This window comes from Grammomys surdaster, unplaced genomic scaffold (genome assembly GCF_004785775.1).
Source record: "Grammomys surdaster isolate TR1022 unplaced genomic scaffold, NIH_TR_1.0 126189, whole genome shotgun sequence".
Lineage (NCBI taxonomy): Eukaryota > Metazoa > Chordata > Mammalia > Rodentia > Muridae > Grammomys > Grammomys surdaster.
The window spans coordinates 4,378,231-4,390,678 of NW_021620995.1; positions in this window are offsets into that span (position 1 = coordinate 4,378,231).

Genomic DNA, 12,448 nt, shown 5'->3' on the forward strand with positions numbered 1-12,448 from the left:
TTTCAGCTGGCAGACATGTTTTTCTGATTCTGAACGTTAATATTCTCAACAGTATTCTAATTTTAAACTTACAGGAAATACGTTTTTCCTTATTTAAAGATAGATTAGTAAGTATTCTTTTAGGGAAAAAAGAATGATACATTTCTATTTTGATTTTTTACTAATACATGTAGGTTTATTTCCATGCTTTCTCTGAGGGTTGGCAAGACACCATAGATGGCAGATAGGCCACTTATTCTAATCACCTCTGTCCTGCAGCTTCTTTTGTCAGTGTCACTTTTTTTTTTTGAAAAATAGGGATATGTATAACTCAATAATAACATGCTTCAATTTAAATTAATCTCAACAGGCACTTGCATTGAAGGAAGTGTGAGTTTACAGGTGATTAAATCCTATTACTTACCCTCCAAATACTCTGATCCTGATGGAGTAGAAAAATACAGAAGCAATGATTTGAGTTGCTTGCTTTGAATTAGTCTATTTATTCTTTCTTTTTATTTTACTCATACTGTATTATTTCTCTGGTTGTTGTTTTCTTATACCTGTAATTTGGTCTCTACACTGTACTGTCTGTTGCTTTGATTTAAAAAACATCTAAACCTACAACCCAGTATTTTCTTGTATAAGATAATATGATATTTAATTGACAATTCTCTCTCCTTCCTTCCCATCCTATCCCATTCCATCTCCTATCAATCCCTTCCCTCCACTTTTGATCTCCTTCCTCCCTCTTCTCTCTTTTCATCATCCTTTCATGGGAGAATAGGTAAGTGGTCCCTGTTCAGCTTTTTCAGTTGAGGGACTGCATGTTTACTCAGGCCAGGCTGATTCATAGTTCATTGCTTCCCCAGCACAGCTATGAATTGATTAAAAAGTGACTTGATGTTACTTTGAGTTTTTGAGAAATTACTAAGGGATCTAAGAAGTCTTTTTGATAAACAAGGTTACATAAATGTTAATGGCGGTATCCTGGAGTCACTTTAATAAACATTACATATTATGTTTGAGATAGCAGGTGCATAGCATATTGCATAGAACAATGCAGGGGAGATTATTAATTTGGAAGAAGCCAAGTACCAAGAGGAGAACAAAAGTAATTAAAGCATTTTATTGTTTTTTCTTTTACAAGTATGAAATGTTTGACATAAAAGAGGAACTTCAGGTGCCATTTGTCATCCTTAAACACAATCAGTTACAAACTGGACACCAGTTTTAAAACTATAAAAGAATTTAAAAGAATAACTAAGAGTGACCAATGGAAATTGATGAGAGAAGGAGCGAGGGAGAGTGAAGAGAAAAAGAGTGAGGATTTGATGTTAGAAGTAGATCAACAAGAATTATAAAAAACATTGTTTATATGAATACTAGGACTTTGTGACTGAGAAGAAAATCAAGAAATCTGAAATTGCTACAAAATGCAAATACAAAATGGAGATACCTCTTTGGCCTGTGTGTATAAGCATAGACATTGGTATGTGGAGAGAATTTAAGAAATGATCTATTTTACATACTAGATGGTCCAATGCTTGGATATATTATTCTCCACAAATAGAATTTGAGTATGCAGGATATTAGGTGGTCTCTGTCCTGTGTTTTGATCTGATATGAGACTTCTTTAGATCACTCATTCTTAAGAGGTTATCAAATCACTATTTAAACATTGATACTCCTCCTTATTCATAGTAGCTATGACCTACAAAGTGGCCCTTGAGACTGAATTTATTACCCTTAGGAGAAATACAGGGTGATGTATCTTTCAAACTCTGGTTACACTTTTATCAATAAATGAAGACACTGTATTTTTGTTTATATTTCAGCAAACATAAGATATTTTATTTATTTCATATTTTTGTTTTATTTCTATCAGAGCCCTGTAATCCTTGCTTTGATGAAATGATCTGTGTGATTTATTTTTCATTAAGTAGTCTTCTCATGGTTAGGAGAAATAAACAGCTTTTGAGCAATGTGACTTATAAAATTACCAACCAAAATTCACGTAATGAAAAAAAGATACAAGGACAACCCAGGGTGGTTTATGAGGTAATAGGATGCATGTTTATGACATGGGAGAGGGAACCCAGAGTCAGCATGTTGCTTTGTTTAGCCTCAGCTGGGGATATGCAGAACAGGAGGCTCATGTGTCTTCAGCTTAATGCATGTCCAGTACTCACAGATGACACATAAGCAACATGATAACATTGATCTGGGTGTCATACTAAAAAAAAAACGTTACCAAGAAAGTGAGCTTGCAAATGGAAAGCCTCCCATTATGGGGTCAACTCTAATATCAGTGGCAGGAAATGAATTGAAGAGGATGACTATGACTTTTGGAAAAATCCACCTTTCAGTGAAGCCCATTTTATTTTGTTTCTTGGGGCTACATTAGAAAGTTTGATATCTGAACTTGCTATATGGCTTATAAATATTTTGTGAGAGCCACTGATTCCCATTCCCTAAGGTGTTCCCACCATTTACTCACTGTAAAGCACAAGAAGGATTGTGATTTCTGGAGGGATTGATGGATCATTGATGAATCTGCATTGACTCCTTGTGCTGCATTTAGTGCTCTGGCCACTATGCAATAAAGGGCCAAGCAGTAGCCAAATACAAAAAAGACCTTGACTTGGGCTGCACTCTTTTGGATATTTATAATGGTCTTTACCACTTGCTTTGCTTTGCCAATTCTATGGTTCTTTCTAACTTTTGTATAAAGTTATTTTTTTCTTTTGTCTCCCGCTTTACCAGATAAAATGACATTTATTTCACATCATAAATGCTTAACTCATTTTCTGTCTACACAAAATACTTAAAAATGTATAATTGGGTATGATATTTGGGAACCTCCTGGCATATTATAGGCTGAGCCTAGTGTTTTTAGTAATGCCAAGCTGGAGGGAAAACTGTAACTAAATTTATTCATTACTTATACAAAGCTGTTCTCTTGTGTTTTGCCTTCTTGGCAGCATCTGTGTCCCTTATTGTCTGTTCTATCCCTGTAGGTGAGTATTTGGATCAGGAAACAAGCTTCAACACCTAACAGCTCCTCAGGTGTGTTGCATGAGCAATACTGAAGTTATTTTGCATATTCAAAGGCATGCCTTCTGCCACCAAGAGTAGCTCTCAAGGCATATCACTTAGCTTAGTCAAGGATTCTTATCTCCTAATCTTCAATTCGTAGTCACTGTCCAATCACTGCAAACCCCTGCCAGATGCAACAGCACAGTGAGTGGAACAAAAGGATTTGAGCCATAGCATCAGCTGCAGCTACATTTGGCCTGCACATCATCAACAACACAGCACATCCTCTGACTCATATTGGCCATTTTCCCTTCAGTGCTAACAAAGAATGAAGGGATGTCTTGCTGGACTCTATAACTATAGAGTCTATAACTATAGAGACTATAACCTAGGAATTTTACTAATATGTCTTTTTTCTTTAATACAAATGATACTTATGTATCATAATTTTAATTCATACAGAGGGAACAAGGGTTCTGGTATTTGTACCTATAGCCTTTCCTTCTCTGTGCTAGATATTTACTAGAGGTTTTTATTTTTTCTGATTTGTGTATGTATGCATCTTGCTTATTACAAGTTCAAACTTCTGCTCTGGCATGAGTTATGAGGATTAGTCTTGTAGTTTTACTTTAGAAATATGAGGTGATGCATGCATAATGGATTTGTGCATGAAGCATCAATTTGTGAGGTAGGAGTTGCAGGTAAGTCATGTCAGGTCCCAGATGCAAGTTCTTTACACAATATGATCATTAAATACATTGCCATGATGTCAAAAGCTCATTTAGTTTCTCTTATGTGTCATATTGAAATTTTATAATTTGTGATGAACGAATTGTAACCCTAACATTTCACCAGATTGGAACACAGATTATCTCTACCACTTTTGTTATGAAGTGATTTTAATTTGTTTCAAGTGAATAATTGCCCCTTTTCTGGGCTCATCTAGTGCCATGTGGAATTCTGTTCCTTGCAGCTGTTCCCAAGTATAAAATTCAGCATTCATCACATCCATCTTAAACTACAACTGAACACAGAATAATTTTTGCATTAGTCTATGATTTAGGATTTTTTTTTATTGAAGTAACTTAATCAAAATATGTCTACTGGCTCTGTCTCTGGGGTGATAGCATCAGGAGGAGGGGACACTTGTTATTCCTGATTATAGCTGCATGAAACGATTTTGATTGTTATACTAGCTATTATACTAGATATTAAACTAGATATTCGACCTCATGATCACATTCATAGTGTTTTCTGAACCATCAACGATCCATTGTTCACTCGTGTTATACGTCAATTAAAGTCTATTGCTTATGACTTGGGTACTAATCTGATAGGGAAACTCCTGTTTGAGGCATTGTCCAATTTAAGGTAGAGGGTAGCAGAAGACACGCTAGACTTTCAATACCTCTTAAAGCTTTCAGGTATCACACGTTTGTCTGTTTGTCTGTCTGTTTGTTTGTTTGTTTGTTTAATTCACATTTCATTGTTTAATCAGGTCAGGTGACTGAGAATGATCCTAGTAGGGCAATATATTATAGCAATTCCACCGAAAGAACCACATTCCTTTGGAAACAACAATAAATTCAACATTAATATCTTGCTTGGACACAAGTATTTCCTTGCCCCAATATTCCTTCTGTCTTCCAAAAGAAACAAGCTACCGTGTCATCCGATCAGGCTCAAAGGCCAGGACTGCATGGCAGGATGTACAAGTATCAGCCTGATGCTTCTTGAGCTAAAAGTTGCATTAGACATGTGGGATCATTTCTTTATCCTTCACATTTCTCTACAAGCATTGAGTAGTGAGTGACTCTACACCAAAGTCCATAGGAAAAGAGAAGACTACGAGGCTGTTGAAGGCACTGAGAATAGCAGTTCTGTGCTCCCATAATTATGCCTGTGAAGACTTCTAACATGAAGTGGAGGTGCATATCTCAACTGGGCTCCAGCTGATCCTTTCTGTGACTCTTGAGACTTCTGGCTTCACTCTCTGGGAGATCCTTTCATTTTCATTTATCTTCTTTTGCCATATCTAAAGAAGAAATTGGAGGATATATGCTAGCTACCTAAGAACCCCAAACTCTGCTTTTTACATTATACATGCTTAATTTCCCCGAAGGCTGCACTGAATTTTTATTTGAAACCAACAATGTTGAAGGATTTCTTTTCTCCACACGGGGCACACCATGACAATATAACATAAGAAAAGGTGTTAAATACTTAGACTAATCAACACATGTGGCCTTTAATACTTGCTTTCTGTGGTGAGAACCTTTGAAAATTAGTCTTAGCAATTTCAAAATGTACTAATTACCACTGCCAACTGTATTCACCATGTTGTATACAGATCTAAATAAGAATTCTCAAACTTATTCCTTTCTTCTAACTGAACTTGAATCACCTCAACTTACTTATCTTTAAAATTAGCATATAAAACTGACAACTTTCATTTTTATATGTGAAGAAATAGATTGTGTTGATTATCCTACCTGCTCTTCTCTCCATCCAGGGGTCCTCCCTCCCCAGGGTCATCCACTGTACTTAGTTAGAAATTACTCTACTGATCTCTCTTTATACCTGTCCTTCCTTCTTTAAGACAACTTTCCCCACTGTCATGGCCCCTTTGCTTGTGTCATTACCTAAATCCTTACTCCCAGACACATATATTAAAATTAAAATTAAATTTAGGAGCTAAATAAGAGAGAAAAAGTGCAGCACTTACCTGTGCTCTATCAATTTACCTGAAAATATCAGGCAAACCCAGAGCTTTGCCTGATAGGCAAGAACTCTGCACTGAGCTGTAGCTTCAAATCTTGGTGCATCGAGATAAAATCTATTTATGTAGCCCTGGTTGGCCTGAAACCTACTATGATTTCATTTTTCTTACAACTGGACAAAAATCTCATTACATGTATACCACATTGTCTTTCTCTATTCAGCTATAGTTGGACATCTGTGCTGATTCAATTTCCTAGCATTATGAGTACTCAGCAAGTAACACAGAGGTGCAGTATCTCTGAGATAGGATATAGAGTGTTTGGGGGCATATGACCGAGAGTAGTAGTCTTGAATCACATAATTGGTGTCTCATTAGCTTTTTAAGAACCTCTGCACTAATTTTTATGGTGATCACATGAGACATAAATAAAGTTACTTCCCCACAACTGCATCAACAATTTGTCATCATTTTTTTTTTTTGATGATCAGCATTTTGACTAATATGAGCTGGAATCTCAAAGTAGTTTCTTTTTTTCTTTTTATTCATTCTATGTGAGTTTCATATCATGTACCCCAGTCCCACTCATCTCCGTGTCCCCTCATATCTGGCCTCTACCCATGCAATGTAACCCCCACCACATACTCTAGTAAAACAAAGCACAGAAAACACCTCCTCGTGGAAGCTGTAGTCTGTTACAGTGTGTCCCATAATATACCTCTCTGTCCACACAACTGAACGTTCATTGTAATGGATCACTGGTCTGGTTCGAGGTCTCTGGCTTCTGTGACACCATTGATATTGGCTGCATATTGGAACTCTTCCCAGTTATCCTGTTGTCGCAGTATATCGTGGAGATCCTGCAGCTTTGGATCAGCAGGACCAACTCTTTCACACACCCTAACAGTTTGTAGATGATGTAGACTTTGTCTGGGCCAACTCAAAGCCCTGGATCCGAATCTGGGTGGTAGCTGAGATGGTCACCCTGCTGGCTCTCCCTTATCCATACCATTGGGTGACCTCTACAGCACTGCTCCAGTTAGGCTACCCACGGTGACCATCAGCAGGAGCCAGGGACAACTCTCCTGCTCTCTTGTCTTTGGGGAAGAGTCACCCACACCCAAACCACCAGAGCCAGCTCCATTGTGCAGCCCAGTCCAGCTGTGGGGCCCACTCTCTCAAGTACTACAGCCAGCTCTCCTGTTCTCCATTCTCACACTTTGGGGGCTGGCTTAGTCATGTGTTGGCCATTAGGGTCAGGCCCACTGTGTTGCCCAGGCAAGGTGCATGACTTGCTCTCCAATGAGAGACAGGGACAGCACTCCTGCTCTTACAACCTTGAGACCAGCTCTCTAGACTACTGTAGATCTTGAAGGGGTGGGAGCACCATCCCTACATCCAAGCTACCTTGGTGTAATAAGTGCGGGGGCTAGCTCTCCGTTGCTCATACCCTCTGGCTGGCTTACCTGTACTGCCCAGGTGAGGTGCAAGGCCTCACTTCCTGAGTGCTGCTCTCATGATCCCATCCATGGTCAGCTCTCTTGACTCCTGCAGGGGGCAAGAGGTGAACTGGGAGGGCATCACTCCTGTGCCCAGGACACCTCATGGCAGAGGAGTAGCAGTGCTGGCACGTCTGTGCTCTCTCCCTCACGGCTGGCGCACCCACACACCTATTATCAGAGCCAGCTCCAATGTGCTGCTCAGCTGAGGCACACGGCCAGGTCTCTAGACTGCTCTCTCTGGTCAGAGGTGGGGCTAACACGACAGAGTGCCACAGTCAGTAAGGAACTGGGCCAGTTCTGCATAGCCCCTGTACATCCACGTGGTCTCAGGCAGTTGCCAAGACCAGGGAGTCCCCATAGTCTCTAGTGGTAATATGAACCATGGGCATTGACATTGACCTCTGCTGCTACATAGCCATGGCCTCAGACATGGCCCTCAGAGGAAGCAAGGGCTTGGACTTCACCATGACCTCAAGTGGCTGGGCTGGCTACTCACAACAGGCTGTTCCTCTCCTCCCCCGCGACTCCAGTTCCATTTCCCTTCACAATGCTCAAATTGTTCTGCTTCTCTTTCCCTCCCATCTGTCCATCACGCACGTGCACATTGTAATGAATCTTGCTGTATGTCAGTTGGCAGGTCTTTGGATGTCTCCTGACTTTTCTTTTAACTGCCACTGCCATCAGGCCTGAGATACTGTGATGCCCTCCTTGTCACCAATTTAAGTACAGCATCAACGTTTTTAAGTTTGCATTTAGCTGATGGCTAAGGACATAGAGTACTTTTTAAAAAAAACATTTGTTGGTCGTTTTATTTCTTCTTTTGAGGCCTGTCTATTCAGTTCATTAACCCATATATTGACTGGAATATTTTTAGATATTTTATTTTGTCACTTCTGTGTACATTCTGGATATTAACTCAGTGTCTGAATTATAGTCGCCAACTGCTTTCTTCCACTGTGTGGGGTGGTTTTTCACCCTGCTGATTAGTTCTTTTGCTCTGAAAAAGCATCTTTAATTTTGCACAGTTCCATCTGTCAATTCTTGGCATTATTTTCTGTCTGAATAGAATCAGACAGAAAAGGTTTTGCTGTAGATTAAGGTCTTTGTTCCGCTTTGAATAGATGTTTGTGGAGGGTGAGGGGTGTGGAGTTATGAGGGCTGCGTTTTTTTCTAGTGTATGTTTATAAAACAAGTGTAAAATAAAATTTCCTGGCTATAGCCATGTGGTTCGTTTGTGGATCTTCTTTTCTGTTCCATTGATTTAAATGTCTTACTTGGAGTTGGTTCTATGCTATATTTGTTACCCTAGTTCTGCAGTATAATTTGAAGGCAGATATTGTGACAACACTAGTAGTGGTTATGTTTATGCTTTGACGATTTGGAGGCTAATCTATTTATATAAGAAGTTTAGGATACCCACACTCCCACACTTCCAGTTCTGTAAAGAATAAAATGGAATTTTGGTGGGGACTGTGTTGAACCTGTAGATTTCTTGGGGGCGGTATAACCATTTTCCCAACACTAACTTCTTTGATCATTGTCTTTTTCATTTGATCTTTCTTTTACTGTAGCTGTTTTGCTTTTCTTTTTTGGTATCTTAAAATTTCCATAGTAGAGGCCCTTCCTTTTCCTGGTAAGATTTATTCCTAGAAATATTGTTATAAATTTTGTGGCTATTGTGAAAATAGTATGTTTCCTGATTTCCTTCTTGGTAAATTCACTACTGGTATACATAAAAGCTACTTGTCTTTTGATGTTGATTTTTGTATCCTGCTAACTTGGTAAAAATGTTTATCAGATATAAGAGTTTTCTAGAGTCTGTAGGCTTTTAAAATTTGGAACCATATTTCCTGAATATGGATAGTTTAATTACTTTTTTCCGTATGTATATCTTACATTTACTTCTGTTTTTTTTCCAGCTAAGATTTAAAGCACTGTATAAGAGTAGAGAGAATAGACACCCTTATATCCTTCCATACTTAGAGGAAATGTTTTGTTTTTTCCCTGTGTCACCTACATGTTTGCCTTAGCCCTTAATTGAAACTTGTTTAATTAATTAAAATTATTTGTGTATGTGTGTGTGTGGCATACACATACATGCTTCCATGTACCAATCATAATGTGCATATGTAGATCAGAGGACATTTTGGAGTTGATTCATTCCTTCCACTTTGTTAAGACAAGGTCTCTCTTGTGTTTTTATTGTCCTTCATATTCCAAGCTAGCTGGTCTGGAAATATCCAGTTGATTCTTCTGTCTCTGCCTACCAAGTTATTGGGATTACAGATGTTGGTTACTGACTGAATTGTTCTGTGTATAGACCTTAGGACATTATGCTTGTGTAACAAGTGTTGTAAAGCAATCAGCCATCTCCTGGCTATACACAGCCTTTATTATGTTGAGTTATACTCACCTGTTCCTATCTTCACCACAACTTTTATGATGAAGTCATGCCAAATTTCATCAAGCTACTTTTCTGCATTTATTAATGTGATCATGTTGTTTATATCTTTAAGTCTATTTTTATGATGTATTTCCTTTATGTATTTGCATATTTTAAGCCATTCTTTTATCTCTATGAAGAAATTTAATTGTAAACATGTTATCATTATCATCATCATCATCATCATTGTCATCATTGTCATTGTGTCCTTATACAATTGGTGTGAGGGTATTAGTGACTTTGTTAGGTGAATTCTATAGTGTTCCTTCCTTTTCTATTTTGTGTATCAGTATAAGAAGTATTGTTATTAGATTTTCTTTGAAAATTTGATATCAATAACGTGTGTTTCTGTCCTATCATGAACTTTCTATTATGTAGAAATTTTTTCATTCCTTCTTAAACTTTCTTGATTTTATGTATCTTTAAAACTTAGTTCCATCATCCTGATTTATTTTCGATATAACATACATATTTAGGAAAATATTTGTTCATTCTAGATTTCCCAGCATTTTGGAATCTAAGTTGTATGTTCATGTGTATTTATGTATAGGTATGTAAGCACATGTATATGTTGGGATGGTGTATGTGTATGTGCATATGAATGTGTGGAGGTCAGAGGACAACCTCTGTTCTCATTCCTCAGGTGCTGATTACCTTGTTTTTGGAGATAGAATCTCTCAGTGGTCTGGACTTTGTCCCAGGTAAGCAAATCTAAGTGCTCTTCCTGTGTGCCCCACCAGTAGAGTGATTACTAGTGAATGGCACCACACTAAGTTTTTAATCTTTAATTTCAAAGGAATTGAATTCAGATTCTTGTGCTAGCAATTTGTCAAGCCAGCTACCACTCCAGCTTGGAATAAGTTTAATGTATTCCATAACAATCTTCTAGATTTTACTGGACAGTCTTGTAACCATTCTCTTTGCACATATAATTTTATTAACTTATGGTTTATTTATGGTTAACTTCTGGTCATTTTTGGTTCCCTAGGGATTTGTTACAATAATAATAGTAATAATAATAACAATTATTATTTTAGAGAAACATCTCTGAATAGCTCTCTGTATTGTTATTCTAGATTTGTCATTGGTTTCCTAACTAATTTTTATTATTACATGCTGTCAAGTACATTTGAACTTGACTTTGTATTTTTATTATTTTTTTGAAACATATGGGGAGTATTCTCAGCTTATTTACCTGATCAATAGCTGTTTTTTAATGTGAACATTGCAGCTATAGCTCTGAGAATTGCCCTAGCTGTATCCTAGAGGTCCTTATGAGTCCAGCTACTACTTCCACTTGTTTTTAGAAGTGTTAGAATCTCTTTCATTTCCCCACTGTTAACTCCAATGATTATTGCTCAGTCTTATATTACTTTCATTGTTTCTGTGGTTTCTCTTCCTATTAACATATACGTTTGTTTACTATAGTCTGCTAAAGAAACAGAAATTATTTCAGTGTTTTTGTAATTGTTAAGCTTTCTTTTGGGTTATAATGTAATATGTTTTAGAGATAATTCTATAAGTAGCTGAGAAGAATCAATGTTCTCTATCTGCTGGGTATAATAGTCTATAGATATGTGTTAAGTACTGTTGATATATGATGTAATTTAGCTCTGAAGTTTCTTGATTATTTGAGTTTAAGGCTTCCACTATTATAGTATCAGGAACTGTTGACTTTCATACATTCTAGTGTTTATTTTGCAAAATTGGGAACCACAGGGTTTGATTCACAAGTATTTAAGATTATTCTGTCTGCTTGATAAATTGTTCCCTTTTTAAATATATCCTGACTTTCTGTAACTCTTTTCACTAGTTTTGTTTGAAGTCTACTTCATCAGATGTAAGAATTGCTACCCCAGATTGTTTAGCTTCTGTCTTCCTGGGCAGTTGGTTTAAATTCTTTGACTCTAAGATTTTGAATATATTTTGTCAGTGAGATATATTTTTTTGAAATTAAAGGATAGTTCTATCTTGTGTCTCTGTCTCTGCCTCTGTCTCTGTCTCTCTGTTTCTGTCTCTGTCTCTCTCTCATCCATTTACTCAATTTGTACCTTTTATCTGTTGAGTGGGTGGCTCTTCTTTTGAACTTTGTTGTTGTTTAAGACTATTATTCATTATTTAAAAATCATTTTGAAATGAATTTTCTATTTTTTATGGTTTTATTGTTTGATATAATTGATTGGATTATTGGATTATTGGTATTGCTTTTTTTCATGCTCTTTTATTATGGATTTGCTTGATTTCTGTGTCAGAAACAATAGATTCTTTCCCAGCATTATTGTTTCATCTATTTCTCTCATGAAATATATTCTTTCATGTATTTGTGTATATTTCTCTTCATATATAGTTTTAGTATTTTTGAAGTTCTAGATTGAGTATGGTGAATTGTCTTAATTTATGCTTGTCTTGAATGATTATTGTTCTCTCCATCAATTTTAAGGAATTTTTTTTTGCTGTATATATAGTAGCCTTTTTATTTCCAGTTCTTTAAATATTATCACCCCATGCTTTATGGCCTTTAATGATATGGAGACTAATCTTATAGATTGGTAAATATCTGATTATTCTGATGTATTCCCCTTTTGTATGTCAATTGTTGTTTCTCTCTTATAATGTCTAGTTTTGTTTGCTTTACATTTTTCATGTTGTGACTATGATCTGTCATGGAGAGCATCTTTTTTGTTCTTGTGTATTTGGGATCTTAAGTGTCTTTTGCCCCTTAATGTCCATTTTATTTTATGATTTGGAAAAAACTCTGCTATCACT